Below are 10,865 nucleotides of genomic sequence, written 5' to 3'. Positions count from 1 at the left end.
ATGAAAAAACATCTGCACAAGGAGATGCTGCACTTTCTTTGGAAGTGGTCCACACATGCACTGCATTGCTTTGTTTTACCTACCCTGGTACCTCTTCTTCTACTCTCAGCTTCTGATAGGCACAGGATAACACTGCTAATTCCATCCTCTAAGCCCCTTTTTCAGAATGAGAACTTTTACCACGTCACCTAGCAAAGATCACTTCCTGAGGCTACACAAACCCCTTTGGCTTTAGTGTGTACTTTTTAACACCTTTATATTGCTGTTCTCTACTATTTCCCTGCAGCTTTTCTTCAAGTGTAATGTCTAAAACTGGACACGGTACTCAAGCTAAGCCTCAACAGTGCCAAGTAGAGCAGAATAATTACCTCAGTGTTTTACCCAAGACACTGCTGCTAATATCTCACCAAACAACATTTGTTTTTCTGTATAAGCTTTAACCTAGCTTTAACTTGCAAGTGGTTCACAATGGCCAGTCGATTCATTCCTGTAGCACTGCTGCCTTATCAGTTATTTCCCATTTCACACACCATGCATTTGAACTGTCTTTTGTCCTAGAAGTGCATTTCATACTTGTCTTTATCACAGTGAGGCTTATTGATTTCAGACAAGCTCTCCAATCTGTGAAGATCAATTTGAGTCCTGATCCTGCTCTCCAAATCAGCCTCTCCCGGCCTGTCCCAGTCAGTGCTTGCAGGAACTTTGTTCAGTTCCCCCTTTCCCAGCAGACAATTTACTGTTGAAAACATTGAGGCTGCAGCAGATGCATGCAGGGCCCAATTGGCATGTCCAGATTTGACAGTGAACAACAGATCAGTGCTTCCACACAGTTCAAACATTATGTTCTCATTCTAATCCCTATTTCATTTTGATCTCATTACAGTTTTGTTTATAAGAGCAAGTAATTTGACACTAACAAAGTCAACATACATCGTATCTATCCCTTTATACACTTGGCCAGACAGTCCTTCAAATAAGGACCCTGAATTAATTTGAAGTGATATGTTCCTGATTAATCTATTTCAATATGTGCTACTGCCTTCTTATCACTTATGTGCTTACACATTGATTAATAATTGACTCTCATTATCATGGCTAAGCTGATAGTTTTATACTTCCCAGGATCCTCTCCTTTTTTTGGGCTTGTAAACACATGATTCTGGCATCAATGTTCCGTGACCTCAAGAAAGTGACTTAGAGAGTGAGTCATTATTGCCAATAACTTCAGCCACTCAAAAGCTGGATAGGAACTAGGACATTGATTCAGTTCTTTGCACACAGCAACATGACGTCATTTTAAGTACTACACAGCAGCCAAGACATTTCCTGGACTTTGCTGAAATGACACAAGACCCAGGTTTCTGCAAGGTCAGATGGAGACAGTGCAGGATACCTGACATCACTGATGATGGGAGTAGAACAACTGTGTTGAAGTGGCTGAATCCCTGAATATAAGTTTTTCATAAGTAGTCAAGAGGAAAATAATGGTTGTAACAAACCAGCTTCAAGAGGGAACTTCCTTAAGATGAAGTCAATCAGCCTTTGGAAGCTCCGCTTCCTTTTCACAGGTAATAGAAGGAACCAAAAAGAATTTAGCTTCAGGTTAGAGATCATAGAATCATAGAATTACCCAGGTTGGAACAGACCTTGAAGATCATCAAGTCCAACTGCAGCCTAACCATAGTACCCTAACTCTAAAAACCCTCTGCTAAATCATATCCCTGAGGACCACATCCAAACGGCTCTTAAACACAACCAGAGATCTTATATTTAAGAAGCTACACGGTTTAAAGGGCACTGTGACACTTAAAGGTCCAAATGCCTCCTCAAAATATGTAAGTGCAGTATCTAAGCGCCTACCACCTAGACTGGTCCATGTTTATTTTCTCTGATTTTCAATACTACTCAAGATATCTAAGGTAGGAAGATAATTACTTCAAAGCATCCTGAAATCTGGAATGCCCTCTTGATATGCTTATAGCCCTTTAAAAATTACTGAGAGAATCTGCACTGGTTAAACCTTAGTTTTGGGATTTCTGTTCATTGAGAGGAATTCAAGGCTTTATAACTCAGCCCTATCTATTAAGTGCATAAAACAGACCTTTGACCACATGAAAGCTTGCAAGACACTCTAATCTGTAGCAGCAGAGCCACATATACCCAACACACAAGGTTTCGATATAGCCATTAGTACAGAATGCAAAGCTGAAACTCATCTGTGCTGCCCACAGCCCAAGATGTAGTACAACCTTTCTCCAGATCTACAGTGTAGATATCTACAGTAATGTCAAGACACAACTAACGCCAACAGCAAATTAAGAAAACATCAAAGATCAGATTGGATGACAATTGCCTCATTTTTGTTACTGAAATACTGAAGGTCTCTTCTGAATATCATCGGTCCCGAAGGTTCATGAGAACTGTTACTGATGGGTTTTAGCTCTTTGCATGCACTCATCTCACACGCATGATCTCTGTCATCAGTGATGGCTAAACAAACAAGTGTTTCTGCCTTTATTTGCAAGCTGTCAAAAATCTGTAGGAATAATTCCATTGCCAGTTACACACAGGCTGTTTGATTTAATCCACGCCTTCATCAGCTTCCACATCAATACAGCCCACAAGGAGTTATCAGATCCAAATGAGCTGCTACAGTTTCCCACCCTAGCATGAGGATGGAACCCGAATTACCCTAGGCCACCTGTCCCTGCTCACCACTGCTATGTACAGTAGAGGGATTTAGCCCTTATTTGTAATCTTTTGTCTGTAGCGTTGTTGTTTGGGTGGGGCTGCACCTGTTCTTGGGCAGTGGGAATCCCTTAATTAACGCAGTGGGGCTGGGCAGCAGGAGCTGGCCCTGTGGGCTGGCACACAAAGGCTTAGGGGAACGCGTGTGAATTCACTGCCCTCTGGATGCCATGCCAACATTCATTTCAAATCCTCTGCAGGTCTTTACGGCTCAGCTCCTGCATTCCCAGGGCTTCTGCCTGGGAACCCACACGCCGGGCTTTCCTTTCCTTAGAACGTAGAGATGCTGCCTCCCTGTATTTTAGATTCCGAGAGGTTTCAATTCTTTAGGAATAGCTGTTGAGGGACAAGAATATATTTTAGGATGTATTGTTGTATTGTTCTTTCCTGACACCAAAACTGAATTGAGTTTATATGGCGAACACAGCTCCACAGCTTTGAAGTGTCATGCTAATAAATACAGCCTAAGGCACAACATTCACCCAGGTTATATGTGTTCTGAATGCTCACAGCAGGTGCATCCCAAATTTCTTCCCCCATCTATCCCAGTTACTTACTAAATTTCATATCCACGTCACCTCATTTTGGTGAGTGCCCAATTCCCCTGCCTTCCACAGAATCATACCATTGTTTGAGTGGGAAGGGATCTTTTAAAGGCCATTTAGTCCAACTCCCCTACAATGAACAGGGACACCTATGTTAGATCAGAGCCTCATCCAGCCTGACAGTGAAATGTCCCCAGGGATGGGGCATCCCTCCGGGCAGCCTGTTGCTGTGCCCATTGCCGGAGCTGCCGAAGAGCTCCACGAAGCGCTGAGGATCTCCCCTCCCGATACACGGGCTGTTCGCTCCGCAGCCCCGTGCTCCATCTCCAGGTTGCCCTCAAACCTCGACGCTTCCCCCCGCAGACCCGGCCGGGCCTCGGCTCTCTGCCGTCATCTTGTGGCGCAGCGCGGAACGGCAGCGGCCTGGAGCGGCTTATGTGGCAAACGAGAGGTTGAGATGTAGGGCTGATAGCAATTACATCGCCACCTGCTATTGCTTTAATCTCCATCCTGGATTTCTAATTGCGAGGGGGCTGCTGGCACATGAACACACGAGGGCTATCTTAAAAGGCACAAGCATTAGGATGCATCCCTGCCATCATGGGTGCGGCTGCCCCAGATTGTAGTTTTTAGCCTTTGCTTTGAGTTTTGGCCTCATTTTTCATCAGTTTGCCCTCACCTTCCTAGCATTTCACCCACGAGTTCCATACGTGATTTCATTTATTTGTTTCTTTTGAAAACGTAGGTGGTTTTATGTTAGGTTTGGACAGCTCTTTCCAGTTTGGCTTCCTGACAGCCTTCTGCTGTCAAGTGGTCTGCATTCATCTGTGTTGTGGCTGATTTTCAGCAGGTCCCTCTCTGAGGCCTATTTCTGCTGGCTGTTACCCAGGTGAGCAGTCCTACTGTAGTCAGCGTGATAATAGCTCCCAGTAATTGCTGCTTCCACAGGTTGATGGGGTCAGGGCTTGCTTCTTCCTTTGCTTTGGTTGGTTCCAATTTGCTTTCGAGTCATGCTTCAGCAGAAAAAGAGAATGCCAAGAATGTTGAAAGGTTTGCTATCTAGTTCCACAAAGGGATATGTTTGGGAGAAACATGTTGATTCTATGGGAGAGATGCACAAAATAGGCTACGATTTGCATAAGGAGCTACTGAGAGAGGGGAACTGAATGAAGGGCTGAGGGAAGGCTTTGCATTGACATCAAAGAGCATTGGATCAGATCCATACCGAGCATCTGCAACTTCCTTTGATGCAACAGCAAGCTGTAGATAACAAGCCTCCCCTCTCAATACGTGACCTACCTAAAGCACTGTGTGGAGAAAGACTCGGAGAGAGAAAGTAGGTCTGTATAATCTATTTGTGGGAAGCTGCTTTTTCTAGGTGATCTGGGGTTGTAGCAGGTCTGAGAGCAAACACGCCTTGGACATCACTGCAGAGCAGGCACCTGAGCTGCTCTGTATCTCAAAGAAAATTCTGATTTTCTCAAAAAACTCAAAGATTATTCTGGGATATAAAAGTTGAATTTTCATAACGGTATTTGCAGGTAATCCTGAGAAGCCACTGTTCACCCCCTTCCAAAAGCATCCACCCATCCACCTCCACAGAGCAGTATCCCCAGCCATACCATGCTGTCTTTCTCAAGAAGAATGGCACCACCTTTGCACTACACTCTCTACCTTAATTCCCACTTACTCCCTACACCACACCTCACTCCACAAGGTCTTCCTGCTGTGGTGCACGTCAACCCCATAATCATGCCTGTATCTCCCCAGCACCCACAAGCTGCTGCCCCTCCACAGTCATAATAAATGGTCTCATTTGTCCTTCTCCGGCTGGTAGGGCAGTTCTCACAGCAGACAGGTCCTTGCAGATGCCACTGTGGTGGCTGCAGGCTGGAAGCCATCAGAAGTTAAGCTCAACCTCTCTGCTTGGCTGTAGTTATCCATGGGGAGGTGCTTGATGACTGGCTAAATGCCACTGCATGGGTAGAGTGGAGCAGTTTTGTTATGCCTCTTTGGTGTGATTTGTTCACACCACACACACTGTTCTAGGCAGTGGTTTTTTACTGGCACTTTCTGCCTGATCTTGAGGCAGGTGAAGTGTGAGGAGGTGAAATCTTGCAGAGAAGATAAATTGAGAGAAGGGTGGTAGGGTAATAGAACAGGGCCAAAATAACGAGCCATCATAGGAATTTCTACAGCCCTTTTCAACAGTGGATATCAAACAACTTGCAAGAACCAAACAGGTTAAGCCTCTTAGCAGCGCTAGGAAGTCAGAAGCACATGCAGATTGTTTCACCTACTGCCTAACTGCTGTCCCCCCTGAATTAAAACACAGAAGCTGTTCATTGCTCAAGGCAACAACTCCTGGCAATTTAGGGTGTGAGAGGCTAACTCAAACTGTAAGACAAGGCAGCATTTAGTGTCTAGAGTTGGCCAGGCCACTGCCTTACAAAAAGAGCCATGGATCTTTAACACCAAGTGGTCAGGCCTCAGTTTGACGTCTTAGCTGATAAAACAGGAAAGGTGAAAGCAGGGGCAGAACCAATCTTTTAACAGCTGGCTATAGGAGAAGACAAATTTGTAAACTGAAAGAGGGACAAAGAAAAAACATTTACCCCCTGCTTTTAATAGAGATTCATTCATAAAAGTAAAGTGAAGGCTACAAGGTCACTGAAAGTTACATGTGATTGGGATTTGGAAAATGCCCTTCTTACAGCCCAGGCCCAGAGGCAAGCGGCTGTTTGGACTATTGCCAAGGAGAAGAGTCATGGAGCCCTTTTTTCCTTCTCTGGGGGCCTAAGGAAACTCCAGCTAGACATTGTACATGACAAGGTTTAATGACCTTTGTTCATAATGGACCCAAGCATGAATACCCAAGCGCATTCAGGAGAGGCCCAGGACTGAGAGGTAATGTAAAGCCTAAAATAGGGAGTGAAGATTTTCTGGATTGGGAATAGGGTCATTCGTGGGGCAGTGGATGTGTGAGGGTTCATTTTGCACCTGGTATTCTGATTAACACTGTGGTCAATCTCTTAAACTTCCCAAGCAGGAACACCTGCTTGTAGCTCTGCTCAGATCCCAGCCCTTTACAATGCTTTCGCCTTCAGCAGTCCAAGCAAATATGAAGGTGTCTCATAGGTCAGTCAAAGAGACACTGTCACATCAGGAAGCATTGACTTCAGCACCCCATTCCTGAGAGCTCACTCTCTAGCTGCCAACAGTCACACTCACTGGACTTATTGTCACCTCTGAGTTCTGACTCCTGCTTGAAATGAAGGTGCTGATTTTCATGATCTCTTTTGGACTCTTGTGCCTTCTTTTGTGCTATGTTTAACCCTTTCCTAACGAGTACTCAACATGAGCCAGCAATGTGCCCTAACAGCCCAGACAGCCAACTGTGTCCTGGGTTGCACCAAACAAAGCGTGGTCAGTAGGTCAGGGAGGTGAACCTGCTCCTCTACTCAGCACTGTGAGATCTCACCTGTAGTTCTGCATCCTCAGTATGGGAGAGACATGGACCTGTTGGAGCATGTGCACAAAAATGATCCCAGGGGTGGAACACCTCCCTATGAGGACAGGCTGAGAGAGCTGGGGCTGTTCAGCCTGGAGAAGAGAAGGCTCCGGGGAGAGCAGAGATGGAGCTGTAAGAAAGAAGGGGGCAGACTCTTTAGCAGCATCTGTTGTGACAGGACAGCCTCCCCCCCAGCCCCCAGTGCATGCAAGTAGCTGCTGACTCAGATGTGAGCACTTGGCTGTGTGTTTGGTCATGTCTGGAACCAGGGGAAGTGGACTGAAGGATAGAAGCTAAGATGGTTCCAACACAGGGTAAGGGTGAGTTCAGTCAAGAAAGACAGATTTGGGAGTAGATTACAAAGAGATTTCTAGAGAGGAGAGAGGAAAGATACCATAGAGCTAAAGGGAGGCGGGGAGAGAGAAAGAGAGAAGACAGCAAAATGAACGATAATAATGAGCATGAATTTCTCTTTCTTCTGCCCTGTGGCAAACTGCCAATCCCTTCCACACACATTCCTCAGCGCTACTAAAACCAGTCCCCATGGACACACCTGCCTTCAGACAAATTCTTTCAGTCTTGAAAAAATCTGGGCACTTCTTCAATAAGGGCTTCGCTTTTAAGCTACTTTGCCTTTGTGAATTTTGGCAGCAGCTCACACTTGGAGAGCTTTTGAGAATCCTTTCTGTAATTAGATTGCCCTGCCCTGCCCCAGGGAACTGTGGGCAAGTCACTTCCCACAGCTGTCCCTCAGCTTCCTATTCGGTGACATGTGGTTTACCACTGCCTCAAAGCCTGGGGCTGGGCGTTATTTATGCATAGAGAGCTGTGAAATCCATGGGTGATGGGGTACTGAGCAGTACGTGGCATGCTATGGGCGTAGTGTTTCCACAGCTCATGGCATGGGTGAGGTAGGAGGTGGGAAAGGCACTGGAGTGTGGCTGTAAAACACTTGGCTTCCTGGTGCAAAAAGTCATTAAGCAAGTGGAGAAAGAGGCAGTTGAGTTGTGTGCTGCAGGACTTGTTTCTTCTTTCTATGTTGACGACCAGGAAATACCAACACGAGGACTAGCTAAGCCTTCACCATCATGCTCAAATCAAGAAGTCTTCCTTCTAACCACAGTCAGACTAGGTTGTCAACAAGCTTGAAAGAAAATCTGAATGGCTTGCAGCATGGTGCCACAGGACAGAGCATCACTGCAGCTCTGTGGATACGTGGATAACATAATGGGTGTTTCTGGTGAAAGCAGGGTGAAGCTGCTTGTAATGCAAGAGTAATCTACTCCTCCTCTCCTTATCTCTCTTTGAGCTCACAAAGAAAGCCACACTGCCTCCCAAGCAAGGAAGATACTGTTAGAAATCTGCTTTACAGCATTTCTATCTAAAGCTGGCTTGGAACATAAAGTACATCATTATAAAGTACATCCTCTTGGTACATAAAATGTGTAAAGTACATAAAATGCGTAAAGTACATAAAATACATTTTGGGCTGCGTGGAAATACACAGCACAGATAGAGACTATAGCTGCCTATTTCCCAACCAAACCTGTATCACCTTTGCTCTGAGAAATACATCGTGTTGCTCTTTTTATGCCAATATTGCCCTGTTTAGCTTAGTTCTGTAGTTTTGATACCACAGTTAGAAAAATATGTGCTAAATGATACTTCCTCTCTTTCAATAATTCACCCTCTCCAAACAGTGAAGTGCCAAAAAAGCTTTAGAAAAATAATGTCTGAAAATCTGGACACCATTAGGAGTCGCACAGTCTAATTCTGGCTTGGCTGCAATCTTCAGCAAGTCAGTGAAGTTATTCTAATTGAGTCTTCCCTCAGCAAAACTGAGACTAATTACGTACTTGGAGGGATGCTGCAAGGACTAAGGAAGGCCTGAAATAGTTTATTTAAGGAGTCAAAATCTCTTGAGAATTATACAGAAAAATAAATTAGGGTTTGTTAAAAGGTTATTTAAAAACACAATGGGAGAAAAAGTATCGTTATTGAAACTAATTAATGAAATGGTCATGTTGAAAGACTTCTCACATGTAAAGGATGGAACACTGATTTACAGTTGCCTGGCAGATTATATTCAGCTCAGAGAAGCAACTGTTCTTTATTTGCTGTCGTGGAACAAACTCAGTGAAGATGCACAAGGGAATTATTGTAGCCTATGATGGTCTTTAATAGTGGATTGTAACACCTTGGGCCTTTAGCTGGGTCTGTCATGCTGGGGTTGGTTCTGTAGGCACAGAAAATAATGCTATTTCCATCCCAAAGATCTCAGGATCAGAGGTCTTGAATGGCCAGCAGTTCACATCACATGGGGACTGAGGCCATTGGTGTCAACAGCTCTGTTGATAGACATAGAATTAGTTTGTATAAATGCATCTTTGTAGGAGACATGCTCAAATACATGATGATTTTATGAAGGAGTACTGAAGAGTACCCCATTTGATCCCATTTGATTTGTTGGTATGGCGTTCACTCTTTTACCTCCAGAAGGTGTCAGTGAGATCTGGTGTCCCTGGGCACTGATTGGAAGTGTCTATTTTGCCATTTCTCATCCTACCTACGATGGTCTATGCTGATCTTCACAAAGACTATGCATGTCTTAAATAAAACTTAAGTTTAAAACCACTGCTGTAAACCCACCCAGATAAGTGAAACTCTGTGTTAAGACATGACAGCATGCATGCGCAGATAGGAGGAGCATTTCAGCTTGGTATCCCAGCCAAAAGCTCAGTACTCAGGCAGGTGTTGCCTGGTTTGCCAGCATCTGGCTGCACGCAGGAGCCCAGCCACCTCTGATGGCAATGCAGCCATTGCCAGCTGTGACACCGTGCCACAGCAGTAGCTGCAGCTTTTCTTGCTGCTTCACACCTTCCAGGGCTCTGGTGCAGCTCTGTTTTAGGCTGGCTGTGATAATCACCATGCCCGTCTGGTGTTTGTAAAAGGGGTATGAAATTGCTTAGAAAGCACAGAGAGAATGAAAAAAAAATGTAGAGTTCCAAAGACACAAGATCAGGAGGAAAGGTAAATTCAGTGCGCTCGAGATTTCTAAAGACATTAAACACATTTCAAGACTGCACCAGTCCGCAGAAGTCTAAGTAAGTGAACACACCCTTTTTATTACCGAGGCAACAGAGCCAGGGAGAATGGAAACAGCCTGTTATAGGTGAAGCCAAATGAGATGTTGCCTAGTAACTCTCAGCAGGGAGGCGTTTAAACCCAGCCAGTTTCATGAAGCTGATGTTCTGACTTAGACATTATTTTTGCTAAAAAAAAAATCTGAAAGCAGGAAAGCTCGATTTAACAAACACAATTTATTTTCCTGCTACAGCAAACCGCAGTGACAATGCTTGGAGGAATACAAAGTATTTACAAACTTGTACAAGGAAGAACAGACTGGGCATGTTTTCAACAAAAGGATCACATTACTGAAGATGTATTTTAATTCTGTTTTGTTTTGGGGTATTTTTCCCCCCTAAATACAGAAAGCTTCACGTGCATTTTTATTTCCAGATTCTGAAGCACACAAGTGATAACGGCAGCCTGAAGATACTACACAGATCGTGACTTTATTATAGCATTATTTTTATGAGAGGAAGTTCCTGGAGCAAATCCTACTTCAGCTCTGCTATAGGACACAGAATCCAAGTCTCTGGTTTAAAAGAAGAAAGACTCCATGTATCCACTGGTTCCATTTCCTGACAGAGTTTTAGTTAGGTTCTCCTTCAGGACTCTGCCTTTATGGTTCACAGAAAGGACTGCTTTGGCTAAAAATCTCTTGCATCATACTGCAAAGATGAACTACATTGTGGTAACTGACTATAGTGTGTGCCTCTGATGTTCATAAATGATACCTAATGCTTCTAGAGGGGGCTGCAAGACCACTGGAGAAGAGTAACAGAATAAAGAGCAACCTTAATTCACAGTTGGTTGGGCAAGTTGATCAGTCCCCTGAAGATACAATTCCTTAAACTCAACTGCATAATTTCACACCTTAACAGAAGTAATAAACAGCAGAGATTTAGGGTTGGGAAGAAATGGCTGTGGTGGCAGTT

Source organism: Coturnix japonica, chromosome 2 (genome assembly GCF_054131305.1).
Source record: "Coturnix japonica strain WE chromosome 2, WE-NBRP24, whole genome shotgun sequence".
Taxonomy (NCBI): Eukaryota; Metazoa; Chordata; class Aves; order Galliformes; family Phasianidae; genus Coturnix; species Coturnix japonica.
This window is presented reverse-complemented; position numbering follows the sequence as displayed.